At 38.5% G+C, this 27225-nt stretch overlaps 1 protein-coding gene across 6 annotated transcripts in view; it reads right to left on the reverse strand.

Annotated features, from left to right (window-relative positions):
• Nucleotides 1-27225, reverse strand: part of Fat3 (FAT atypical cadherin 3) — a 694044-nt gene that overhangs the window by 391382 nt on the left and 275437 nt on the right. The window lies entirely within an intron of this gene.

Here is a 27225-nt window from a genome sequence, read left to right on the forward strand (position 1 = left end):
CCTGCACAGTTAGAGGAAAGGAGAAACAGGAGGAACTGTGAAAAGCAAGATTTAGTTAAAATAACAGGGGGCCCCACTAAGAAAGCTCTTCAGCAGTTGGCACAGGTTACCCATCCTCTATATGAAGGAACAGCAAAAGTAGCTGTAACTTTGCTGAGTTGCAGACACCGTGGCGAGGTGTCACCAGTGTGCACCAGCCCCCAAATGTCCCTTTCAGCTTTGAGATCTCCAAAATGCTTCCATCACATAGCCAGAATCTATGCTCAGAGATGGAAATAAACACCCAGAGCCATGAATCCCGTGTAATTACTCAGATTCTGACATGAAGAGCTAGGAAATCCAGGAAATATCACAGAAAGAACCCTAGCTGGAGCTTTTATACAGCTATGGACCAAGAGCCCAGCTGCTACTCAGCAAAGTCTAGGCTGTGTATGGTCAGATGAATGGGTCTGCCAGCACTGAAGTTGCTTCAGGAGATTCACCTGGCCTCTCTCTTTCAACCTCTTTCTCCTTCTACCCTGCTCCATCCATCTACTCACTCCTAGAACTGTGTGATTTTGTGTCCCAATTGCCCATATTGGTGCCCTTACCTGCCTTCATGTACTTGAACTCAAAAAACGGAACACTGTCTGCTTTGTGAAATGCAGCTCCCAAATCAGATTGAGCCACGTGTATTACAACTGCATTTTACCAACCATGGCTATGGCATTTGATCCTTGATTCTGTAGGCTTCTTTATCCATGTGCTCCTCTGGGAGGACATTAGTGAAAGCTGTGTCTTATTCCTCTTCTGGGTTTTGAATGAAAAGAACAATTCCTGAGCTGTAGCTATATCCAAAAACACTATCCAGGGAACATGCCTATGGGGGAATCTTGTTGGGATTATCATAAACTCTGGTAGGACAAATGCTCTCCTAACAAGGGCAGCAAAGAAAGGAGGCAAAAGCATGAGCAGTTATTCACAATCATTAAAAGAAGTGCATCAAAGATGTAGCCAACATAGGGGTTTCAAATCGGGTATAAAAATAATGTCATTTTAATGGGTATGCTTGGTCTACTATTGCATGTTTTCTTGCAAAGAAAACAATATTAAACTGTTAAGTAGCTGTTGTTCACAAGGAAAAGAACTTTGGAATGCCTTACTTCTGTTTCTATTTACAAACTTTAGCCCCAAGCAGAGACCAGAGAGGTTTCAAATCTACTTGAATAAATAGTAGTAGCTGGGAACCATCTAAAGGAGATAAGTGGAAACAAATCAGTTAAACAAGGTAAGGCTTCCTCCTACAATGGTGAGGTCAGAAAGCACCAACCTTCCCCTCATGGAATCTGGCACATTCAAGGACTCTATGCAGTCTTCAGGCTTCTAGACAAGTTATTACACAGCACAACTCATCTTTGGAGTATGATCTGGATCCAATAGCCATGACTGTTCTAAAATGAAAAACCACAACTATTTAGCATCCATTATATAATAATTCACAATCTCCAATGGAAATGTTCAAGTCACTTAGGACTCTGATTTGAAACTATGTATCTCTTTGCACTCCAATGACAGAAGTAATTCATTTGGATAATGTGATTCATAGAATGGATCTCTCCTTCACCATCACCTCTGCCCCGGCAAAATGATGCCACTCCATGAAACAGTCTTGAAAGAGTAAGAAACATGTCCACATACCTATATGAGAATGGCAATCTGTCTGATGTATATAGCATTTTTGATTCTTGAAAGAAGGAAAAGAGGCAGTGTTCACTGTTCCTTAATTAGATTTAGTACTGATCACTTAAGGTAGGAAATCAATGCAATAGCTCTTAAAAAATGAAATACGATAAAATGGAAAAATCAAAGTGTGACAGATATAATAAAGATAAGTAGCATTTTGTAAAACATAGATTTGTGTGAGAATTTGAGACAGAGAAGAAGATTGGAAGGGGAGGAAAAAAGAGAGACTGAAGGAAGAAAAAGATTCTGGATTGAGAGAGTACGTTGGAAATCTCTGAAAGATGCTATATTAATCTCTGTTATTTATTATTCATGAACCCTTACAGATACAACTTATCTCAGTATCAATTTTCTTATCTATAAGATGGAGATCATTTTATAGAGGGCTTGAAATGGAGAGTATCAATTAATCCACTTACTGTAGTAACACTGAGAGCAAATATCAATTATTTCTAATGCCCAGAATGTGCACTTTACACATTAGCAATTATTGATGCAGAAATTATTCTTATTGTAAAATCATTGCTATGTTTTTTAAAGCAATGTGCATATATTGCAATGGAGTATTTTTCTAAAACATAAGAATCAAATATTACTTCTCAAATTCTAATGGCACAACTTAAAAAGCAGATGGAACATTTTGTTGCTACATTTGGCTGGAAAAGGTGAGTTTGGCTAAGGTTACCAGGAGAATGGGAGCTGAGCATGTCAGTAGGGTCTCACCAGCTGATCTTTTTTTTATTTTTTATTGTGAACATACTGTACAGACGGGTTACAATTACATGGGCAAGATAATGAGTACATTTCTTATCAAGCATTGCAGCCTCCCCCTTTGTTTACCCTTCACATCCCTTCCCAGCCTCACCAGCTGATCTTGACCTCATGGTTGAGCCTAAAGTCTTGAAGAATAATAGGGGGGCAACATTAGCATAACAACATCACATCATGTGTGTGCTTTCTGCTCGGTGCTTATAAGGAGTTTCTTAAGCCCATTCTAGAGATGAGAAAGAAGGATCACACTACTACTGACTTATGGAAGCAGATAGGCATCACATTCGTGTAGCAAATCTTGAACATGGTAAGAACATCATGGTCATCAAACCCAAATATATATATCTTTGGAAGGACTGAGTTTTATGTCTGGGTTTGAATCCTCATATTCATACACTCACTATTTCCCAAAGCTCCTGTATTACTAGCAGTTATACTTGTTAAAAAGCTCTTTCACATATCCTGTCTGTTACTTGCCCTGACTATCCTTTCAGTTCCAGTTCTCCCCCTAAATAGTATTTAGTATGAAAATACCTTTTTGTACTATGTTCTTGATATCATGCCCACGGGAAAGGACAAGAGAACTTATCCATCTAAACCCTACATTGGTATATCACCATCTTTAGAGGCTGCCTCTTGTGAACAAACCATCTCACATTCTGCTTTTGTCTATAGATTATAAATACCTGAAACATTCGAGTATTATTCAAATAAACTGCTAGGCTATATCTCCACTCTGCATTTATACAGTTAAAAATTTATTGTTATTTTGTGACATTTCCTTGCTTTACTTTCAGCTCAGCTGTCTAAAGTAGAGGCTATTCTGTCTTTCACAAAATTAACTATTGTTTTGGTAGTCTACTACTTGCAAATGTAGAAATCATGTGGCTATACTGAATTGTTACAAGTCAGAACTATTGACAGTCAGAGACAGGTGGAAAGGTACACATGCACATATATGCATGGGTACACACACACACACACACACACACACACACACACACATACACACAGAATTTTTCTCCTGTCATTACATTACAAACTCCTTGAGTTCATGAGCACTGCATCCTTCTCCTTTCAGTACATCATGTGGGCCAGAGGTCACAGGATTCATTTGCACTGAATGATTATTAATTTGCACATGTCAAAATTCACTGCTAGAATTGATGATAAGCTAAGAGGCAAGAGAGGAAATAAAATGCCACAGATCTGAAGAAGAGGTTCAAAGGCAACAATTGGCACATGTTGGTTCCCTGAACCCAATCTATCATAGAGTTGACAGATGATGGGAATTCACATTAGGAAAGAGCCCCTCAGAAAGACAAAGGAGAGAAAGAAGAGAGGCAAACTCCAGTAGCATGCAAGTACAGACACAGGCACACACACAGTGGCTGGTGAAATTCCTTCATTACTAGAAGGCTTTCACACATGAATACTGCTACATAATGGCAGTAGGTTCCTGATTCTGTATTACTATTAATAGACAGCCTATTAGAGCATTGCTATTTACAGCCTTCCATAAGGCAACATGATTTCCCAGTAGTATATTACCATTAATTGGTAAAAGGCACTATAGGAACACTAGTCTAAGACAATAGCTCAACCACAATTAAAACAGAATTGCATTTGCTGACCTAGACGACAATGCAAAGTATGCCTGGGAAATTCTCTGCAATATTTTACAACCTGAACTAATTAAAGATCACATTCCCTATATAGCCAGAAAGCAAACACGAGAAATACCCACAGCTGAAGACTTTCTAGTTTGATGGTTACTATAATGAGTTCAGTCCCAAAGGTATAAGACAATAGAAAGCAGCTTCCATGTGAAGATGGAGAAATAAAACTCAGATTTTTCTTGCTTTGGAGTGATTCTTTCTTGTACACTATCCATCTCATTTAAAGGTTGTCAAATTTTCTACAATGAACATAGGGTACATGTTTAGGGAGTGGAATATGATTTCATTGTAGCCTGTTGAATTATTTAACAGAATTAGAGTTGACAAATATTCTAAACAGCATATAATGATTGTCAGACTGTATGCTAGGTGAACTTCCTTCATTAACTTACAAGTTTCTTTCCTCATCTAAATCAGGCAATAGAAAGAAAATGTTTTTCCTGTCTGTGATTGGAGAATCTTTACACAGGCAGCCCTAGGCACCACAAGTTATTTATCTATTGCCTGGAGGCAAATTAAGGTGCTACCTTTCTGTTTTCCCCATGTCTAATGGGATTGCACATTTTGCTACTGGCAAAACCATTTACACTATTTCTGTGACAAAGCCTGACTCTTGAATGCTGATGTGGGTTCTGTCACATTTGGCTTGACATTACTTCTTACTACTTACTCTGATAAGAGGAAAAACTTCCAGAAAAAAAATGTTTTCATGGAAACACACAGACAGAAAGAAAAATAGAGGAAAAAAATTGCTGCAGTAGGCACTGAGTGTGAGTTAACAGATGTTGCTATTGGAAAACATTTTATCTTATTTTTCCTCCTTCAAATTTCTCATTCAATCAGCCCAATAACCTTGGCCAGCATTTTAGAGCATCAGCGATATCCCAATCAATACAGGTGTTTTTAATCTCCAATATTAATCTACTCTTAGGAAAAAATACCTCATAGATAATCATATTATTTATGGCTTTCTCTGATATAAAATTAAATTGGAAAATAACTCAAAGTACCCAATACATACCCTTGGCAATTATCTTTTTTAAAACAGTATGTAGGTGTCTTATCATTCTAATGTCAATGAACCTTTAAAATTCCAGTCAAATGTTTATTAAGCATTTATTATATTATAGGGATTTCTCAAGAGACTGATACAATAAGAATGTGAATACCCAAGAAAGTTTCCACATAGTGGCAATTTTACATTTCTTATGCTGCACTCATTGCTTAGACATCAGTAGAACTCCAATTTGAACAGAAGAAAATTCAGCATCAGATTTTTGACAGCGCTAATGTAATACCTTCCATTAATTCTTTAAGTCTTAGATGCCATCACAGGCTCTTCTCATTCGATGAGCTCACTTTTCTGTGAGAAGTGACAATTATTATACATTGTCTTCTAATATAAATTTATCAGCTTTCTAATGGCTTAAGGTTTCATCTTTGACATGGTGGTCAGTTTCCACAGAGCAACCAATGATGACTGGAGATCACACGGACAACAAGCAAACCAAATTCACGCTGGGACCCGGGCAGAGGTCACATAGTGATATGACTCCTCTCTTTCCACATGATATCCTAAATGGCAGCTGCCCTTTATACAAGAAATAAAACATATGGTTCTAGGCAACCACTCAGGAAATGAACTGAGACAATCAAGTCAGTGCATACCATATGGAGACTTTCTCAACTCCTTCACTGTCTCCTCTCTGTGTAGTTTACCTCAGAGATTTCTGAAAAAAAATGTGCTGTTGCCCATTATGCACTCAATGTGTTATATTGCAGTTTCCCCTTTGAAAGTCCACACAAGGACAGAGTCACACAATAACTGCCCCTGCATCAGCAGCACCCCACAAAAGGCAGGACACAGATTAGGTTTTCAATGATTATTTGCTAACTGGATGATTAAAAAAATAGCATTTGACAGAAAAAAATGCAATATAAAGGGAATGACATGTGAGTGCTCCATACACATAGTTCAAGTCAGTTTTTAAACACCAAGACAGTAATTGTAACATGCTAAATTCTAAGTTCATGGAGGGCAAGGACTGACTGTCTTTCCAAGTCCACTTTCCAGTTGGGGATAATGAAGTCTCTTAAATATCTGGGTGTTTTGTTTATATTTTTTTGTGACGTGGTCTTAGTACTCCAGGCTTGCCTACAACTCAAACTCCTCAGGCTCCCAAGCGCTGGGATTACAAGTGTGTGACTACCAGACTTGACATTTACACAATGCATAAACAAAAAGGAATGCATATACAAAAGGAATTTCAAAAGGTTCTCCTTTGTCTTCTCCATAAGTAAGCTGCTAGTAGCAAAGATTAAAAGCCACCCACATGGTATCTAATTACAGACAGAAGAAACCAGGTAAGAATTCCCCTCCATCTCTTGCTTTTAAACAAGACCTTATAAAATGTGTTAACAACTTGATTCCTTTCTATAGCATACTGACCTACTGATTGACAATTCTGGCCAATTTAAGCTGTGTCACCTCTATAATTACTAGATGATGTCATGTCAGAAAATCTGTCTAAGGTCAAGGTCTAAATCTGTCATGAAGTAGCTATGTGACCTCCAGCCAACTAATAAATTTCTCCACTCTTCAGTTCCCTTCCTCACAGAATGGCATGAGAATGTTAGCTACCCTGAGAGCAGCTAAAATAAGAGAGAAATGTGTATACAAGAGGTGCCTCCAATTTTGTTCTTATTTCTATAAATATCTCCATACAGAAGTATTATTTTTGTACCCAAACCTTTGCACTGTGTGCCTGTAGATATTTTATTATCTTTAAGTAATTATAGAAGGGATTTTCATTCAACATGTTGCTTTATAAGTACAATGCATCTTGACCCATATCGGCCCTTTCATCATTTCCTCCATCACATCTCTCCCTCCTTGTGGATGGTACTTAAAATACACAGAGTTTAACTTCAATAAGAATCCTCTTCCCTGGACCAAAGAACGAGGAAATGGAAAAGAAAGATGGAGGGTGAATAAGTGAAATTCCTTGCATCTACCCATAAAGTCGCATAGGAGGCTCAATGAAAGCGTTGACCAATAGCAGGTGGGGGGGAGCACAGGTAGAAAACAGTAGTGATTGGTGTTCTGAGCAAAATTTTGCAAGTGCACATCCAAAGATGGAGCTTCTGGGTACAGTTAATACATATGAAAAGAAATGGCAAAATGAATGACTGAAAAGTGAAGCGAGCTTTATTAGGTGCCATTGGGGAGAGTGAGGACTATTGAGTGGGATGATATGGATAATATGGTCAGAAGTAGTTTGTTTCCATGTTTGAAAATAGAACAGTGAAAAGATGTTGAAATTGTTGTGGGAGGGGAGAGTGGGATGGGAAGAGAGATTCAGAGGAAATGGTTGGTACATAATATGCGACCATAGAAATGTTAAAAATAGACTTTTCCCCCTGCATGCTATGCACAAAAAAAGAATAAAAAAAGAGCCAGGTATAGGTGGCTCATGCCTATAATCCTAGCTACTCAGGAGGCTGAGATCTGAGGATCTCTATTCTAATCTAGCCTAGAGAAGAAAATCCTTGAGACTTTTATCTCCAATTAAACACACAAGCAGCCGAAAGTAGAGCTAGTCATAGAGAAAAGAAGCTCAGGGACAGTAATAAGGCCCTGACTTCAAGCCCCAGGATTGGCACACAAGGAAAGAAGGAAGGAAGGAAGGAAAGAAGGAAGGAAGGAAGGAAGGAAGGAAGGAAGGATGGAAGGAAGGAAGGAAGGAAGGAAGAGCAGGAGGAGGGAGGGAAGGAGAGAGGGAAGGAAGGAAGAGCAGGAGGGAGGGAGGGAGGGAAGGAAGGAAGAGCAGGAGGGAGGGAAGGAAGGAAAAGAAAAAGGAAAGGAAAGAAGTCAGGCAGGCAGGGATGGAAGGAGGGAGGAAGGAACCCTCTGAGAAAAGTTCATCCTCTAACAGAAATGGTTTAGATCTGCAGTGCCAAGGAGCAGAGAGCTGCTGAGGTCACTTCTGAGATACAGAGAACATCTCACAGGACAAGTGAACAGGTAATGAAATGGTGGCCAAGTGTGATGCTAGACATACATGTAAATACTGCTAGAAGAGGAAGCACAGGACCTACATAAGCAAAAATTAGGGAGACCTGATTGAAGCTATCCAGCTCCAAACCAATCCCAGACACAAGCCTCTGTCTACCATCTCCAAAGTAAGATCAGTTCCAGCAAGGAGGCCAAAGAAAGGCCACGTTATGCTGAGTGCTGATGACTGCCAGATGCAGAGAATGAGGCAGAAGATACAAGGTGGAATCTATATTCCTGTCCTGCTGTGGAGTTCTGCCTCCAATCCTGTCTTTTGGCACTTTCCAAATAACCCCCAAGTCTCCTCAAATTAATTTTAATTACAAAATGGGATCCCAGTCCACCTACCCTACAGAGGTTTGCAGTTAGATTGCATGCAGTATTTCTTCCTTGAACTCAGTGGGGAATGAATAAGTGTCTATGTGGTCTCCACCACTATATAGGCATAGAGCTGCAGTGTCTGCAGAATGTAGGGCATGCACTTGTTGGTGGAGCCTGCTGTGTCTCAGAGACATGTTGAACAAGTGACATGAAAATGCAAAGGGAATAGAGGCACTGATGGGCCCACCCAGAGCTCTGAATTGGGGAGGTGTCACGAAACTTCCCACAGAGGAAGAGAATAGGGCCTGGCTTCCAAGGATGAATAAAATTCTCAGAAAAAAAATGGGATTCTAGCAAAAGAGGGTTTCTAACAAGAAATTAAAAAGATAGGGTGTCCAGGGAGTAGCAGTAAGGTAGAGAGCCATTGTAAAAGGTGCATAGTAGCACATTTGCTGTGTGTTAGGGGCTTGGAGAAGGACCCTGAGACATTTTAAGGAAAAGTCTGCATATGCTATAACATCCATTTGTTTTTAGCAAATGCCCACAGGGTACATGTGGCAGCGGACAAGGTGGTTATGAGCTGGCCTATGTCTGCAGCTATGGTCAGCACAACAGATTTAATTAATCACCAGTTCCCAAATTTATTCACTGAATATTGTCAGTGTTCATCTTTTGGATGGATCAACACCAGAAAAAAATGCACATCTAATGAAGATTTTACAGATTACCAAAATAAATACCTAACACTTGGAAACATCACTTGGACTCTGATTAAAACCAGCTGATTTGTGTTCAAATAGCTAAGAGCTAAGGACCCAAATCATGCCCAAAACATGTGGCTTGTACTACAAAGAACTCTGAATAAAAACAGCACACGGTGTATGTAGTTTTATTACCCTCTTAGGACCTACTAATGGACGTTCTGTCTCAGGAGTCACTGGAGTTGGATAGGATCCTGTCCATTTAAGTAGAATCAGGAAGAATTGTTCCCAGGCATAACTGAGTTAGTCAGGGACTAAAGCAGGCATCTTCTCTGCTCTGAAAACTTTGTAGGTGTCCAGATAATCAATAGTTTGCTTTCTGTTCTCTCCTACACACCAGCAAACTAGAGATAATGACCTCCTTTGGAGAAACAATGAAAATCATAGTGACAAATATCTTCAATTGTTTTGAGCCAAATCAGCCAGGCAAAATGGTTGAACACTTCATTGTGTACAAATTGTTGCAGCTGTCCAATCACACTGAAATAGGCTCTGGGGAGATGCACGCTGAGCGCAGACCTGGATTCCAGCCCTACCTCTGGCACTAATTAGCAGGGTGACCTTGGATAACTCACCCTCGCCGACAGCCTCAGTCACAGCATCTATTCATAAGAAGTAATGTGTGTTGCCCATTGCTGTGTTGCTATGTGCACCAAACAAGAAGTTACAAACACACTTCAGAAAGTACAATGTGCAAGGCAAAGACTAAATTTTATTATGAAACTGAAGTTGCCTTTATCCTTGAGGAAATTATGGACTAGACAATAGAAAGACTTACTGGAATGTTGATTTTGAGTGCAAATCAGTATCCTAACTTGAGTGATTTAAAGAATCTACATTATAATCCAATTTTCATGATGTCTTTAAATGATAATAGTCTCATCAGTTAAAAAAACAATTGATCTGCTAGAGTTATTAATGTGTTGGGATTTCATGCTTTTATGATCCATTCTTGGTTGATTGAGATTTGAGGCTGTGGAATACAAGATTTTATTAAATGTCTCATCTTCCATGTGTTCTGTTGAAAAATTCATAGCAGTTTCATGTAAGTGTTTCCTGACCATGTTGGAAGGGTGATAGCTTTCACAACAAGATATCTTGATTTTAAATACCAATTACTTATCATGAAAAACATTAAGTAAATCACCTACATGCTCTAGTAAATTCTACATCTGTGTATTATGTATGATAATAGACTCCTTATTTTACTGGGCTATTGAAAAAGGTTAAGTGAGATCAAGAATAGGAAGTTCCTACCAAAGTACTTGAGACATAAATATTGATTAATAAATCATAATGACAATAATAAGTGTAGAAGCTATGGAACAGTCAAACAAGGGAAAACCAGGACACCAGCAGTCACACGTACATATGGGTATGTAAATCATGGGTCTTGACATTTACAGGGATGCTATTTATTAAGTCCCTATTCTAGGTCAAATACATGAACGAAGTAGATAATACTAACCACATTTTTCTTTTATCAAGATGGACAGTAGTATTAGAGATCTTAAACAACTTTCCTGAGTTCACAGATCTCCTGAGTCACAGAATGAAGACTTGTCCCAGGTCTGTGTAGCCTCTGCTTCTCATGCCAGACTATTTTCCCAAACCCCTTCAATTCATGCTCAGCTTCTAGATGCCATGTCTCCTGACATTTTTGCTTCCCAGAAGCTTAGCTCCTGGGCCAACAAGACCATAGAGTTGGGACAATCTGCTCACAGCTACACAACCCTCAGTATATCTTTAGTTCTTTTTCTTCCTTTCCTGTCTTCATAATTCCATGTTTTAAAGGACATCAGAATGGACTTGGTGAAGATACACTTTGCTTAGCTTCTGTGCCTCAAGACCTTACAATCTTGATGGGAACACCCAGAAAAAATGAATAAAATGAAATTGAAGGGTTATAATAAAAGTAATCACAAGTGCTATTAGACATAGAACACAAAGTCAGAAGAGGCTAAGCAGGAACACCTAAGCCCACATTTTGAGAGTGGAGAGGCAATCTAATCAGAATAAATGATGCATTAGCATATTCAAACAAGCAGTATGAGGAACTTAGAGGGAAAAAGATGGAAGAGGGCTTTCCTAAGATGGCTATAGGTAGCATTTACTCCCAGCCTACCTAAATACTTAAGGCAGTCACAAAGGAGTCAAGATCTATAGTTCAGAGATCCACGAAAAGTCAAATAGCTAGAGCTCTGGGACTTTGTAGGAAACTTCTTCTCATACCTGTTAATGAAGGCACACTTCAAAAGCAGTAGTGACTGAGCTAGTGGATAAATTCTGATAATTCCAGCTGGGATTAGGAGGCGAGGCTATAACTACAGGGAATAGTACAAACAAGGTCTGAATGTCTCCATCCAAGGTTAAAACCAACTTTGACAGAGCAGAAGAAATCACCTTAGAGAATGACAAGTCAGCTAAAATCCCAAAACTGCGAATGAGAAACTCTTTGCACATTATGTAAAACTTCAAGGAAACAAAACTGAACAACACAGAAACTGTGAAACCCACAATTCCCACCACTGCTTTTTATTTGACCTCATTTGCTTTGCCAGGTGTGAAATCAACAGAACATCTTGTCAATAGCCACCTTGGAAAGAAGGAACAAGTATTTGTGTAGTCCCTCTGTGTGTCAAGAATTTTCAGTGTTTGGTTTCATTTCATTCTCTCAAGTTATCTGGGGAAAAGTTGAAGAACTAATCCAAGGTCAAAGCTCAGGCTGATTGCCACTGCTATAGGGTTGGTGGTACCAACCTTAGATGACAGGATTAAGGGAAATCAGGTATCATGGCAGGCAGAGGAAATCCATAGCCCTCACAGTGAACACCAAGGGATGAGAACATATCTTATTGATCTTCACGTCCTCCCTTCCATAGTGAAATACTTTCTATACTTTTACTGTGATCATCATGCCAAGTGGTAACAATAACTATCATACTGTCATTGTCTTAGATTCTTTGCATACGATGTGTATTTCTAAATACAATCTTCTTGGATACTATGATCTTAGTGATCATAGATGATTTCAGAAATGTGGAAATTACAGATTTGAGAGAAGTCCGGCAACAAGCAAATACCAAAGCTGTATTTAAACCATTGAACAGAATTTATGTAGCCAAATTGAAGCTATGGCATCATACAAAAAGAACAAGCCTTTGAGGTATGAAAATGGTATATAATTATAGCTTGGTTCAGAAGCACCCAGGACTAGTAAATTACATTGTTTGGAGAGCTTAACCCTGTATTACTGAAAAAGGGCACTCTTGAGTCTTGTTCCCATGCAGATCAAACTATCTTACTTGGAGTGGAGATCATGCATGAGCTGCAGACATGAGAATTGTGAATCTGAGAGCTAGGAAAAGGTACTCTATTCAATGTGGAATAATGGTCCAGACCACTTGTATATAGTTAGATCCTTCTGGATGTTCACTAAAGGAAATGAGCTTTGGTCTGCAAAAAGCCATTATTGGCCTTTATTACCTGCAAGTACAATCATTTTAGAGGAAATCTCTATACATTTCTTTAAGGATGGTGATGATGTTCACAATCTATCTGGCAGAAAGAGTTATCCTCAGGAACAACATTCATCTGCAATTTAGTTCCCAATGTGACCTACTATTAAAATAAATGATCTTAACACATTGCTCTAGTGTCAATACACATGCCTCCTCATGGAAATGCTATAGAAATGCAAGAAGAGCTGACAAATACCTACACATAGAAAGCCCTCATTCAGTGATTTTGCAAATTCCATATCCTTTGCCCACAACAAATTTTTCTCCCCTTGTCCCCTAGAAAAAAAATTAATTATAATTTAAGTCTAGATTCTGGTGCCACCTCTTGCAATGATTCTTCCTATTGGCATTTGAACAATGTAAGCTTTTGTTCTAAGGGGGAAGTCTGTCCTGCACATTGGCTGTTTAGCAGCATCCCTGGTCTATATTAACTATATGACAGTAGGCACGGCCAATTTCAACAACAGCAACAACAAAATGTTATTAATGCCCTGGGACCAGTATAGGAAACTGATTATCATAATTTGAGAATCACAAAGCTACAGAATTTTGATTATTGGTCTGAACCTTGCCCTGGCTGTACCTTAGATGTATATAATCAATAATATAGATCTATATAATCAATGAAGGTCCCTTCTAATCCCATAGTCCTCTGAAAACCTAGGTGAAAATGAACATTTATGAACAGAATTTGCATAGTGGCAAACTGATGGCTCTATACTATAAATTATGCAAGTATGATCACAAAAGTGAGAATCTTACCTTAGATCCTGACCCTAAGTTTTCTTATCTAAAAAGCACAGCTAATTTTAACTATATCACATTTTTAGGTCAAATGAAACATATACATCAAGATGCCCAGTAATAGTATTTTACCTTTACCCTCTTGAAGGACAGGAACAGGTTAATATAGGCAAAAATAATTTGTAAAGAGTATAAGACATTATAAACTTCATGTGCTAATTCATTGCAAGGTACTGATCTCTGACTTTGAAAAATTAAATAACAGGAATTGTACTTTGTGTTTGGAATGTAACAAATTCAAAATAAATTCTTAAAATGACTATTTGAATTTGAAATAAAAATCACAACTAAAGAACAGTTTGTGTTTTACAAAGTCCTTTCTCACACGAGATCTTTCACTGCTTTGTTAGAAAGGTTACCTTTCAGAAGGTGAGCAGCCAGGCAAAAAGAACTGAAGACTCTCCCATATCCCAGAGCTGGAAAGCAAAGCTCAGACACAAATTGAGTTTACAGTAACAGACCTCTTTCTGTTTCTATTTCTTCAGAACATTGAAGTAATATTTTAAGTGCAGAACAAAGGACCATTCAGCCCCAGCTTTTCTGAGATTTGAATTACATCGCTGTATGCAAAACTAGGTAGACAGTAGAAACCATTAGAACTGATTATGTCAATGGCTATCATCATTAGTTGCATATAAGCTAGCCTCAAGGATTTGCAGACACAAAAAGAGAGCTGTTTCTTTTGTCAAGTATAATTATAATTAATTCTCAAAAAAGTATACCTTCAACTCAAATCGGATGAAGGACTAAGCCAAGGGGAGAGATGGGCCCCTTCTATACTGCATGCGAAAACTCTTAATTAAACACAGACATGCAAAAGTAGTCTCAGAAGAAAGGTTAATGAGATGAAGGAAGAAGGAAAAACATCTCCAGAGAACCTTGCAGACTCTAGTATTCTGGACTGTCTCCCTTGTTACTCTTGGGAGAAAGTTGAAGGGGAAAAAAAAGCTCTAAAAATGCATGTCTCTTTTTGTAATCAAGAAAGGAATTGAGCTACTCTAGCCTTCTGCAAAGAGAATTATGTCACAATGCATTTTCCAGCATGCTGACCAGCCCTGACAAAGAGTTGCTGAATTCAGGATCACAGTTTTGATCACTGCTAATGTAGTTTTCTGTGGAGCAATGTTATCTTCTTAGCATCTTATGCACTGGAAAGACATTGAGGTAAAGAAAAACATCTCAAGAAACAAAGATGTTATAGACGATGTCTAAGGCAGAACTGAAATTCTAGACCAAGTCCCCCTAACAGGCCCACAATATCTTAGTGCAAACCAGGGAGTGAAGGGAAGAAGGCAAGGATGATTACAACTAAGGACTAAATGAAGGAGAACTGACACTCCAACTAGGTGGAAGGAATGTGCACTGATCCATGAACAGGCCTGGATGGGTGTTCTAATTGTTAGGTATGTATTGCAGTTTTTGAGTGATTTGTGTTATTAGTTCATTAAGTAATGAGCCTAAGGTGCAAGAAAGTGTAGGTATGGTTCTTGACAATTAAATCCTGAAAATGGAAATAAGATATTTGTATGTCTATTCACATGCAGAAATTTAAGCAGTAAAACAGTAGGAGCAGAAGTTCCATAAATAAAAAGCAACCACCTGAACTGAGTGCTCAGGTGCTCCTAGCCACTTTGGAAGCTGGGAACAAGAGGACCACAATCCAACACTAGTTCAGGCAGAGAGTCCCTGAGCCTTTCTTTGTCTGCATCAAGGGGAGTTGTATGTGGTGGTGCAGCGGACTTTAGGAAACCCAAAAGTGGTCAAATTGTGTCTCAGAAGCATAGCTGGGTGAGAAGCAATACAACCTAAAATTTTAGCTGGCAAAAAAACAGGGCTGGAGGTCTATCTCATCTTAAAGTCCTGATTTTAAACCCAGGTAGGGCAAGAAAACAAAATCCAGGCATGGATTCACATTATTGAGTGCATTCCAATATCCTAATTTGATGAAGTCACATATTATCACTTAATTTTATGGTGAAAGATAATAACCTTCTCGCATTAATACAATAATATTTTAGTAGAAAAAAAAGATGAATAAATCTGCCCATTATCTACTGTTAGTAGGTAGAGCTGAGATCAAAACCACATAGACAGGCTTCTGAGTATATCAGAAAGACTCACCATGCAGGATCAGATGGCAGAAACGGGTAACAGGGTTCAAGGTGAAATAAGGGTACATCTAGAGAGACATCAAGGGGCTTATACAAAGGTTGAGGATGGCTCCAGGTAGAGGAGGGCAGCTAAGGAATATAAAAGCAGCCCCTATGGCTGGGGTGAGGAAAAGGAGTGGATGGGGCAGGAGTTGCAGTGGCTTGGGACCACATCACATCTTCCAGGAGAGAAAGAAGATCAAAATGTTTATCTTGAAACAATGAGGGATGTTGAAAGAATTTGAGGAAAAAATAATGTATTTTTCTTCTTTTGAGAACCTCTACCTGCAGTGTGAGAAATGGGGAAGGGAGAATCAGAAGGTGTCCGTGGAACAGGAAGGCAGGATGTGATTGTCTAGATCTAGGCTATTGGTTCTTTAATTGTGGTTCCTGGGTCAGTGGCATCTCTTTCTTTGGGAATCTCATAGGTGGAAGTTCTTTCACTAGAGCTACTAGATTCAAAGTACTGTGGGTAATGGTTATCTATTGATGATTATCTGTGGAATCAATAACCACACATTTATCAGCTTAAAGTGAATTGCATTTATGATTGCACAATTCCTAACAGGAAGGAGTCTGGGCACTGCTCAGCAGGCTTCCTCCTCATGGTCTCTCAGAGCAGTAATCAATGCATTTGCCAGGCTGTGCTGTCATCCATAGCCTCAAGTACAGAAACAGTCTGCTTCCAAGTTCAGCTGGGCTGTTGTCAGAACCAATTCACTTGAGGCTGATGAAGTGATAGTCTGGGATTACTGCTAGCTGTCATCTGGCGACCACTTGTAGTCTCTGGAATTGATCCACAGTTCATTTACAAAGAGCTTGCTCAATATGGCTGTTACTTCATCAAGGCCACAAATAGCCTCTAGAATAAACCAATTGGCAAAGCACAGTGTTATGAAGTATGTCATAGTCATGAGAATGGCACTTCATCACCTGTGTCCTTGTCTACAGGTTAGAAGTGAGACACCAATCCCTTGTTCAAATGGAGTGTATTATACCTAAGTATGAATGCCAGTGTTGGGGGTGTTGGGCCTGACTACAACAGATACTAATGAGCCTCTGTTTCGACACATCATCCAGGTAACTGATACGTGCTCAAATTTGAGAACTCCTAGCCTAGGCTGTGGATTTAAGAGGCATTTAGGAGGCAAGACCAAAAGAACTGGGGTTGTTCAATTTAGTTTGTAGTTCAAAACATGGATTTTAGAGACATTGAGATCTAGGTTAAAATTTGTTATTTTGAGGAAAATTATTTAACCTCATGGAGCTTCATGCTCTTTATACTATATCATTCAAATGGAATCAACTTATTTTTTAGTTTAGTTTGTGGTGAAAATTGAAAGATCACCAATGCAAATGTTATCTGGATGTCTGACCCATAGAAGTGCTTGATAAATGTAAGCTATTGTTGTTCACATCCATGGGATTCGGTTCCCTCTGGAAGATGATCATAGACTAGGTTATACAGATGACTCCTGATTCTAGAAGTAAAGTCAAAACAGTATTCTTGAAACCTTCACAGTGTATTGTAACTATGAGGGTCAAGTCTCCCTGGACACAAGGACCTCGCATTGTTGTCCTGTAAGGCAGAATGTGGAAGTTTCTTCTGGAAAGAGATAATGACTTTTAAGCTTTGTCCTTCATTCTTGGTTCTCTCAAGTCCTCTCCCTCCTCTTACAACCAGGTTATACTTACTAGTAGTTGAGTAAAGCTTCTCACTTAAGAAAGTAAATGATAGCAGAGGTCAGAAGGGTCAAATTATGGGAAAATTTAAGGGAAAAGCAATTTCAAACTCTCCCCTGGGCTCTTGGTCATAAAGGCAAGGATCAGAGTTCACCTTTGTTATAAGAAGGCTGTTTTGCTGAGAAAAATTACCTGATGGGCTTTCAGCCATGTAACAGGTTAAAGAAAAGAAAAGACTTAGAAATAATGATACATTAAAAGAAGATACAAGGACATTTGTGGAGGAGAATAAATATGCATCCATTGGTTTTGGACTTTTAAATGGTGTTGTTTGGGTAAAAACAAATAGAGAAGATAGAAACTCTGGGATTTTTAATTGCACTTGATTACAGTATTTGACACACATGCATGTACACACAATTAATAAATGCTTATACAATAAGGTAAGGCATCAATAATGAATGAAATCATTTTCCCTGTACCCTGAAGTGGATCTGTAGTTGTTATTCAATTCTGAAAAATGAGATAGACATGACCCCAACCAACAGTGGATGCACTTGTCAAAACAAAATGTTCCTTTAAAACAGGCACCACCATCTGTTTGGCTTGGAAAGTATAGTATAGTAAAGAAACAGAAAGAACCTATAGTTCAGAGAATGTTAATACACAGTCAATAAAAGAACTAACCAATCCATAGAAACAGCCCCCTAAAGGACAATTCTGCTGTGTTTTATTCTGAGAGCAAATTAGAGCAAAACAAAGATGAGTCTACCAGAAAAAACAGTAGACTCTTCTATTTCAAAGATGAGTCCTTTGAGAAATTTAGGAAAATTATCCATATCCTTTCTATATCTTTACCTACAATGTGCACCGCCAACCTGAACACTCCTTTGTTCAGTCACAACTAAACTGGATGAAATTTGTCTTAACTCTGTTCTTTTCCCTGCATGCAGAATATATGCAAAATTACCTTTTCATGAGCAGTATTAGACGAGAAACAGATTTACTGTGTTTGTATAAAGTTACAATTGGTTAGCTACATAATTAGAAGTGTGTCAAAATCATTCTTAAGATACACTACAATTCTTGGGGTGCATATAAGCTGGCACTTTGTCTCTGCAATTGAGGACTGTTTCTATGTCTTTCTGACTTGCACTAGCAACTAGCTGAGAAGTCCCACCCACCCTGTGGCATTTGTGTGTACATGAATTTGCAACTGTGTCGTAGTGCTGGTATGTCTGAAGACGGGTGGAGAGAAATGTTTTCACTTACATAATAAATACATGACCAAAGAATTAGCTGTTTAGACACTAATTTGGTGTTCAGACCCTTTTATTTCTATGTAATCTATTGGACTTGGCACCCTCATTAAGATGATTAAAATCAGGCAGTCTATCAATATGTGGTCCAATTATTCCCACAGATTCCATACAGCTTTAGTCTGCTCTTTTTCTGTCTCTGGAGAAGCATGAGTTTGGAAACCACTCTTTTCTGCTCTGTTCCTGTTGCTTGGGATGCTTCAATGTGATGTGTCAATAAACAAGTGGGGTGAAGAAGATACAGCAAATGTCTTGAATTGTCACCATTTGCCACCTACTAGGTGCCATCATCTCCAGAGTTTAAGAAGGCAACCAACATATAAATATTAGCATCCTAAGGGTTTTAAAAACAGCTTCTTTCATTACATCAGTGCAACATGTGAGTCTCTCTGTAATTTGTAAGTTATAAACATTTTTAATTTGAAGCCAATTTAATATTAAAAGTAACTTGTTTTCTTTTACAGACAGCCACTTTTCTGCTTACATATACATAGTCTGTAGTATACGAAAATCTTGTTTTGAAAAATTTCATACCAATAAACTGCTAGACTGTACAAATATACATTCACACACCATACACATACACATCACACACACACACACACACACACACTCACACACACACACACACACACACACACACACACACACACACACACACACTACCAAAAACATCTTTCAGAAATTACTTATCTTAGTTCTTTTTGAAAAAATAGATTCAATCCACCCACAAACATGATACAATTACAGCCTCGAAGCCTAGGAATGGGATTTCAGAATATTACTGACAGTGGTTATTGGCTCAAAAGATGTAATGTACAGTTGAAAATAAAGGGTGCAATTTACAGTCATTTCTGCACTGAAGAGCAGGGGTGAGTCAGTCCATCTAATATAATGTATGTACAATAAGCTGTGAGTTTTACCTTATTTTTTGATGTTTCTGCAGTTCAGTACCTCACATAAGGCAAAACTGATGCATAACGTCAGCTTTCTCAGGCCAACCCTGTTCCTCCCTTGAGGAGGCAGATGTAGTCCATATCCTATGTTCTCAGGTCACAGTCTACTTAGTAGCTAAGATTACAGGCAAGAACCACTGGTGAAGGCTTATCACGCAGGTTTTGTTTTTGTTTTTGTTGGTCATGGGGCTTGAATCTAGGGCCTGAGTGCTGTCTATCTCTGAGCTCTTTTGCTCAAGGCTGTGTTTTACACTTTGAGCCACAGCACCACTTCCAGTTTTCTGGTGGGTTATTGCAGCTAAGAGTCTCACAGATTTTTTCCAGGCTGGGCTGGCTTTGAACCATGATACTCAGATCTCAAGCTCTTGAATAGGCAGGATTACAGATGTGAGCAGCCATCACTGAGTATTAAATAACTTTTAATTTCTCATTTTTCCAGACCCTTCATTTTGAATGCATGCTATTCTCGTATCCATCTATCTGGCTTATGAATCCACCCTTAATAGCAACATCATAAATATCATTTTTGTTAAGAGTCATAAACATGAATTGCCCAACCTTGAGAATCTAGTTGATGTCAATAGTGTCAGGATAAAAAGTTAAGGGTTAAAATATTAGAATAAAATAGCTCAGAGAAACAAGTAACAGGAAGTTTTGATGATTTCCACAATGATATGGAGGCTCTATGCCAGAAAGATATGACTTGAAACAAGCATTGATCATTGAGAAGATTCATGCAGGGGTTCTTATTGAAGAGGGCAAATCACTACAGCCACTGACCATCTACTTGTGTCACACACTAACTCTTAGGATCATTAACCGATTGTGACAAGCTACATAGCATCCTCATCATGGTGCACAACATTAACAACTGCCGTAATTGGGCAGACTGGCAGAGAACCTCACCCTGGCAACTGATGATCGCAACTTGTGTTCTATGAATACACAGGCCATTCGGTAGCTCTGAGACTCACTTTGCCTATGTTCAAGGACTTAATAAATAAGTGTAATAACATTTATTGAGTGTGTTCTCTGTTCCAGATACTCTGCAAGGATTGCCCCTGGAACTTTTGTTACAGTATCAGACCCGAGAGAGAAAAAGAGCGTGTGTCTCCCTTGCACATTCTCTTGCTAGCAGAGCTGGATATAGAAGAAATGCTCAATAAATTTGAAGGCAGAAAGGAAGTGACAAGGGCAGAGGAAAATACAAGCGAGGAAAAATGATAATGAGACAGGAGATGCACACAGCTCATAGTCTAGGAGATAGGGAGCTTCATTGAGAAACGTTAGGAAAAACCTTGTTTAGAATTCACAAAAGTAAATGGGCAAGAATCAAGATTGAAGAGAGGGAGCAGGAAAAGTTTATAAGAGAAGCCTGGTTACGAAGGATGCATTGAAGATGTGTTACTCCTCCAGGCTGCATGTGTGTTAGCTGGTTCACTTAGCGTGTTTATACAGCTGTACTCCAGTGGTTACTTCTCCTCTTAGTATCCCCAAATGGTAACATACATAACAACTAGTCTATTTCTTAAGCAATTCTCCCAAACTGGATATGACAGTGCAAGTCAAAACACCAAAAAGCATCCATGACTCTTTATATATTGAATATGGGAATTATGAATGAACACAACTACTCTTTTCTTTAAATAAGTTTTTTATTATAAAAATAATGTACAGAGGAGTCACAGTTACATGAGCAAGGTAACGAGTACATTTCCTATCAAGGATTAGTCCCTCCACCTTTGTTTTTCCCTACACTCCCTCCCGCCTCCCTCCTAAATTGTAAAGTTCCTTTTTCAACATAGTGTCTTGTACATTTCATTGTTACAATGGGTCAACCTGTATCCCTATTTAAACATTTTGTTTTTCCCTTCCCCTCCCCAAATCATACTGACATCAAATACAGTGAAAACAGGGGTTATACCATGGGTGAAGAACATACAAAGAAACAAAAAAAATCACATGGTACCTTATAAATACACTAGAAACAATAGCAAAAAAAAAAAAACCACTTGTGTCCCTATCTTTGGGTTCATTTCACTTAACATCATCTTATCTGGTCATATGTACATAGCTTTTTACATTTTCTGCTTGTCCTACACATATACTAGTTATTGCAAATAAGGGAAACCAGGTCCACCTGTATCCTTATTTAAACGATTTGTTTTTCCCCTTCCCCTCCACAAATTATACTCACATCAAATACAGTGAAAGCAGGGGTTATACTGTGGGGGAGGGACATACAAAGCAACAAAGAAATAATCTTATAAATGTGTTAGAAACAATCGCATGAAAGAAAAAAAACATTTGAATACATATCTTAGGTTTCATTTCCCTAGTATCACCTTATCTGACCTTTTCTGCTTGACTCAGACATATAGTAGATATTGCAAATAAGGGAAACCATGGGACCTATGTTTCTTTGGGCCTGGCTTACTTCACTTAATATAATTTTTTCCAAGTCTTTCCATTTCCTAACAAATGGGCAATGTCATTCTTTCTGATGGAGGCATGGAATTCATATATATATATATATTTTTTTTTCTTGATCCATTCATCCACTGAGGAGCATCTGGGTTGGTTCCATGTCTTAGCTATGGTAAATAATGCTGCAATAAACATAGTTGTGCTGGTAGCTTTAGTATGGTCTTGTTTGTGAACATTTGGGTAAATGCCCAAAAGTGGGATTGCTGGGTCATAGGGGAGCTCTATGTGGAGTCTTTTGAGGAACCTCCATACTGCTTTCCAAAGTGGTTGAACAAGTTTACACTCCCACCAACAGTGCAGTAATGTTTCCTTCTGTCCACATCCCCTCCAGCATCGAACAGAGCTACTCTTTGTGACTGTTTCAAAAACTATGGAACAATAAACATCTTGTGGTTAACAACGATGACATTACAAACCTGGGAACCTAGAGTGGACTCTCTCTGTCCCTTGCTCAGAGGTAGAGAGGTTTCCCCTGTGGCCAGTAACACAATCCCAACTGTTGATGCCAGTATGGAAGTGAGTGAGTGACTAGACACTCAGGCTAAGGAATCAATGGGAGAGCAGAGCAGCTGTGCAGAGCTCCTGGTTATCTGGGCAGAACCTCAAGGAGATGGGAGAGGCAGCTTGGTGGAGTGCTTCTAGCATTTCTATAGAGGTGACAAGGCAGGCAGGTCATGGGCTGGAGAGTCAGAAAGACCCAAACACAAGTTGGGATTCTGTGCATTACCTGCTAGGTCCGTTGAAAAATTAAACTTGGTTTCTTAAGCCGTAAATTTAAGAAACAAAAATAACCCATCTTACAGTGTAATTGCAATGGTGCAAAGAATTAAACATGACACAATTTTAGGGATGGGGAACCTTTTGTCTGCCAAGAGCTATTTGGAGATTGATAATGTCATTTGCAGGTTATACAAAGTCCCCATCTCTGCTCAGCAGTAGGCCTGACATGTAATATGAATCCTAACATTACCAATGGGCACTGTGATGATGATGATGATGATGATGATGATGATGATGATGATTTGGGGACAGCACTGAGATTTGAACTCAAAGCCTCTTATTTGGTTATCTTAAATGCTCAGCTATTGCTCTATCACTTGAGTTCTATCTCCATCCCTGCTTTTGCTAGTTGTTTTTTGAAGGGAGTATAACAGACTATTTTTTGTGACCTTGACTGGCTTCAAACCAGCATTCTCTAGCACTTACTTTCTGAATATCTAGAATTATAAGTATAAACCACCAGAGATGAGAATATTCTTAATTCCATTATGGTCATTCTAAAAATGTTAATTTTCTGTTTATCATAACAACATTGGGAAATGATGACAAAAGAAAACACACCCTAGCACTTACTAATAAAATGGGTGTGTGTGTGTGTGGTGTGTGTGTGTGTGTGTGTGTGTGTGTGTGTGTGTGTGTGTGTGTGTGTGTGTGTGTGTGCATCTTTCTCTAAGTTTTGGGATCTCCAAGCTAAAAACATCAGCAAATTCCCACTATAAAGTCTGAAGAGGTATAAATACCTACACACTTATTTCTTAAAATTACACTTCTCAATGCTCAAATATTTTTATTGAAATTATGAGAGGTAGAAACAACATGCTTTTAGCTCAATTGATTGAAATATTCCTTCCACATTCATATCTGGCAAAGAAACACTGAAAAGAAGCAAAGATTACACTGACAATCCAAACTGCATGATCAATAGTTCAGTTTCTTATACATGAAATACATTCTCAATCACATTTTTTCAAGGAAGAAAGCCTAGGTATAAAACAATATCTTGCCCTCTATCTGAATGAACAAATTATGCCAGACATGAGCAATTTACTATCTTTCAGCAGCTGAAGCTTCATTCACAGAAACAATGTTTGCAAAACACTCCCCAAAGCATCTTCTTATGCTGTCTCATAACTGAAGAACACACTCTGCATGAGTGACAAAACATCCAATGAAATAATTTTACTTTAAAAACAGTAACCAGCCAAGTCCTCTTTCACACCTAGCTACACATTTCCACTCATATTCAGTTAGAGTCACAAATACATATTGCTTCCATTTACTTGGCTTTGGAGTGTCCCTGATCTCTGAAGAAAGTCAGCATCTCATATAGAAAGCTCCTGAAAGGCACAGGGAGAATGACATGCCACTTGTGGCTAATCTTAGCAAGAACAGAAAACCTGTCTCATGTAAATTCACTAGGGCAGTGGAATTCACAGCCAGCCATTCTGCTTACCTTTTGCCCTACAAATTGCAGTCTATTGGATGCCACTGGTAGTCTTTGGATGCAAATGCTTTTCTTAGTTCAAGGACAAAAGTTGTGATCCTAGTTTGCTCTAAAATTTAAGCTATACAGAGGCAAATAACTCCAAGATTCATCAGTCTTTAAATTTCCTCCATTTCAAATTTATATTTGGCACTATTTTCCTTGTTTCTTTTTCATCCTGTTGCTGAGGAAAATAGTTTCTCCCTAGAACCATGGGAATGCTAAGTACCTGTCACCAGTCTCATTGGATGAGATTGATAGCACCTTGTTAGTTACATGAATTCACAGTCCCAGGAAAGAAGACCCACTTACCAGGGCCATGGTGGGCTTCAGATAGGAGGGAAAGGAATATGTCAGGGCTATAGAAGGCAGGCTTTCTAGTAACAAGAAGGCAGTATGTCCCCTGCTTCTCATCAACCGCAGGAATAAGCAGGGATTTACTCAGTCACTTTAATAAGGAAAGCAGCCAATGTAATTTTGGTCATTAAGCCACAGGTAAATAATGAACACAGAGTTATCTCCTAAATGAATGGATGCATTAATGAATGTGTGGGAATTAGAACCATTCTAAAACTCTGGAGTCTGCCACATGTGGATCATGGCCTTGGGCAAGTCTAGGAACATCTGCACCACAGTTCAGTCATCTACAACATATACAAATAAGAAACTTAAGTGTTGCTCACATTTATCTTAGGAATTAGTCTTGGAATACATTGTTACACATGTGAACAGCATCTCAAGTCCTTGGACTGTCCTTGGATCACCTGTCTACATGTATTTTTCTCTTTTTCATGCTTATATTGGTCTCTTTTAATAGAGGAGCCCATAATGTGTGAGCAACAGAAGGTGAAATAGTCTCTTCAAATACTTTCAATAACCTCAGCTTTTTCTTTCCTATAAATTGTTTAGTGATTTTGTTGTGAGTACATTTCTGAAATCCTTGGCACACAATAAGCACAAAACAAAAGTTCATGGATAGAATAACCAAATACTATGTTGTGACATGTGTAAAGGCATACATGGAATGTAGAAGTGCTATATATGATAAAGAGGATAACATTGTTGATTCCTGACTTTGCCTCCAATGGCAGAAAGAGTTCACTCACCCCTCCCCACATCTGCCTCCCTGTCTTCTGTCACAGCCAAGTCTGCTGTGTGCAGTGGGAAGACCTGACCTGGAGTAGTGGGTCACATTGCTTTATTGTTTATGTTTCCATGCTGACTTTTGCTGGGGCAGCCATGTCATTCACTACACAGCAACATGCATGTTTTCAACATGAATGGAACACTATACTTTCATAATGAAAACAGAAAAGACAGCTGGAAGAGACTACAAGATAAAAGAATTCTCTCACCTGTTACAGGTAACACATTCTCAGGACAACATCTCAGTTATTTTAGGGAGAGCTAACCAAACGAAAATATCTCTTTGGTTGAAGGTGCTATGGAGTCAACTAGCCTAGTCATTATGTTGATAGGATGAAGAAATAGAGACCCATAAGTGACTTGCCAGGGTATTTCACTACATACCTATCAATATTCAAACCTCATTCTTCAATGAAATAGAAGAAGCAATCCAAAAATTCATATAGAACAATAAAAGACACCGAGTAGCAAAAACATCGTCAGCAGAAAGAACAGTGCTGGAGGAATATCAATACCAAATTTCAAACTCTACTACAAAGCCATAGTAATCACAACATCTTGGTACTGGCACAAGAACAGGCCTGAAGAGCAATTGAATAGAACTGAAGACCCACAAATGAACTCACAGACCTATTTTTTTTTAGCTAAAAAAATAGAATGAAAGAAAGACAGCCTCTTCAGTAAATGGTGCTGGCAAAATTGGTTAACAACCTGTAGAAAACTAAAGCTAGATCCTTATCTTCACCCTGCACCAGAATCAACTCCAAACGGATTCAAGACATCAAAGTAAAAGCAGACACCCTGAAAACAGTACAGGAAGGAAATAGAAACTCTAGGGCTCCTTGGCATAGGCTGAAATTTTCTTACTGAAGAGCCAGAAACACAACAAATCAAAGAAAAGTTGGACAAATGCATTGCATGAAATTGCAGAGCTTCTGCATGGCAAAGGACATAGCTAGCAAGATCAGTAGAAAGGAGATGTACAAGACACTATTTTGAAAATGAACTTTACAACTTTGGGGGGGGGTAAGGGGGACTGGGGGAGGAGATGGGAAGGTGGGGAGAAAAGAGATGGTAGGGGAAAAATAAAGGAGTAACAATGCTCGATAGGAAATGGACTCATTACCTTGTTCATGTAACTGTAACCCTCTGTACAGTATCATTACAATAAAAATATATATATATATTCAAAAAAGATCAATAAAAAGCCTGCAGATTGGGAGAAGATCTTTACTAGCCATACAACAGACAAGGGTCTCATATCTAAAATATATTTAGAACTCAAAAAATTAAATCCCCAACAACAAATCCTCAAAAAAAAACACAACTGCCTGATTAATAAGTGGGCTAAAGACTTAAAGAGAAACTTCTCTGAAGAAGAAATAAGAATGGCCAATAGACACATGAAGAAATGCTCAACTTCTCCAATATCACAAGTCAGTTTACTGTAGTAAACAAAACTATACATTTTTTTGTAAACTTAATAGGTGTTGAAATATTTTTACTAGTGTTACAAGTTTAAAACTAGATTATTATCATTATTATTGTTGTTGTTGTTCCACCAGTGAGAATAAAACTCTTTCCTAAA

Source organism: Dipodomys merriami, unplaced genomic scaffold, assembly GCF_024711535.1.
Source record: "Dipodomys merriami isolate MVZ:Mamm:240054 unplaced genomic scaffold, mDipMer1.0.p SCAF_38, whole genome shotgun sequence".
Lineage (NCBI taxonomy): Eukaryota > Metazoa > Chordata > Mammalia > Rodentia > Heteromyidae > Dipodomys > Dipodomys merriami.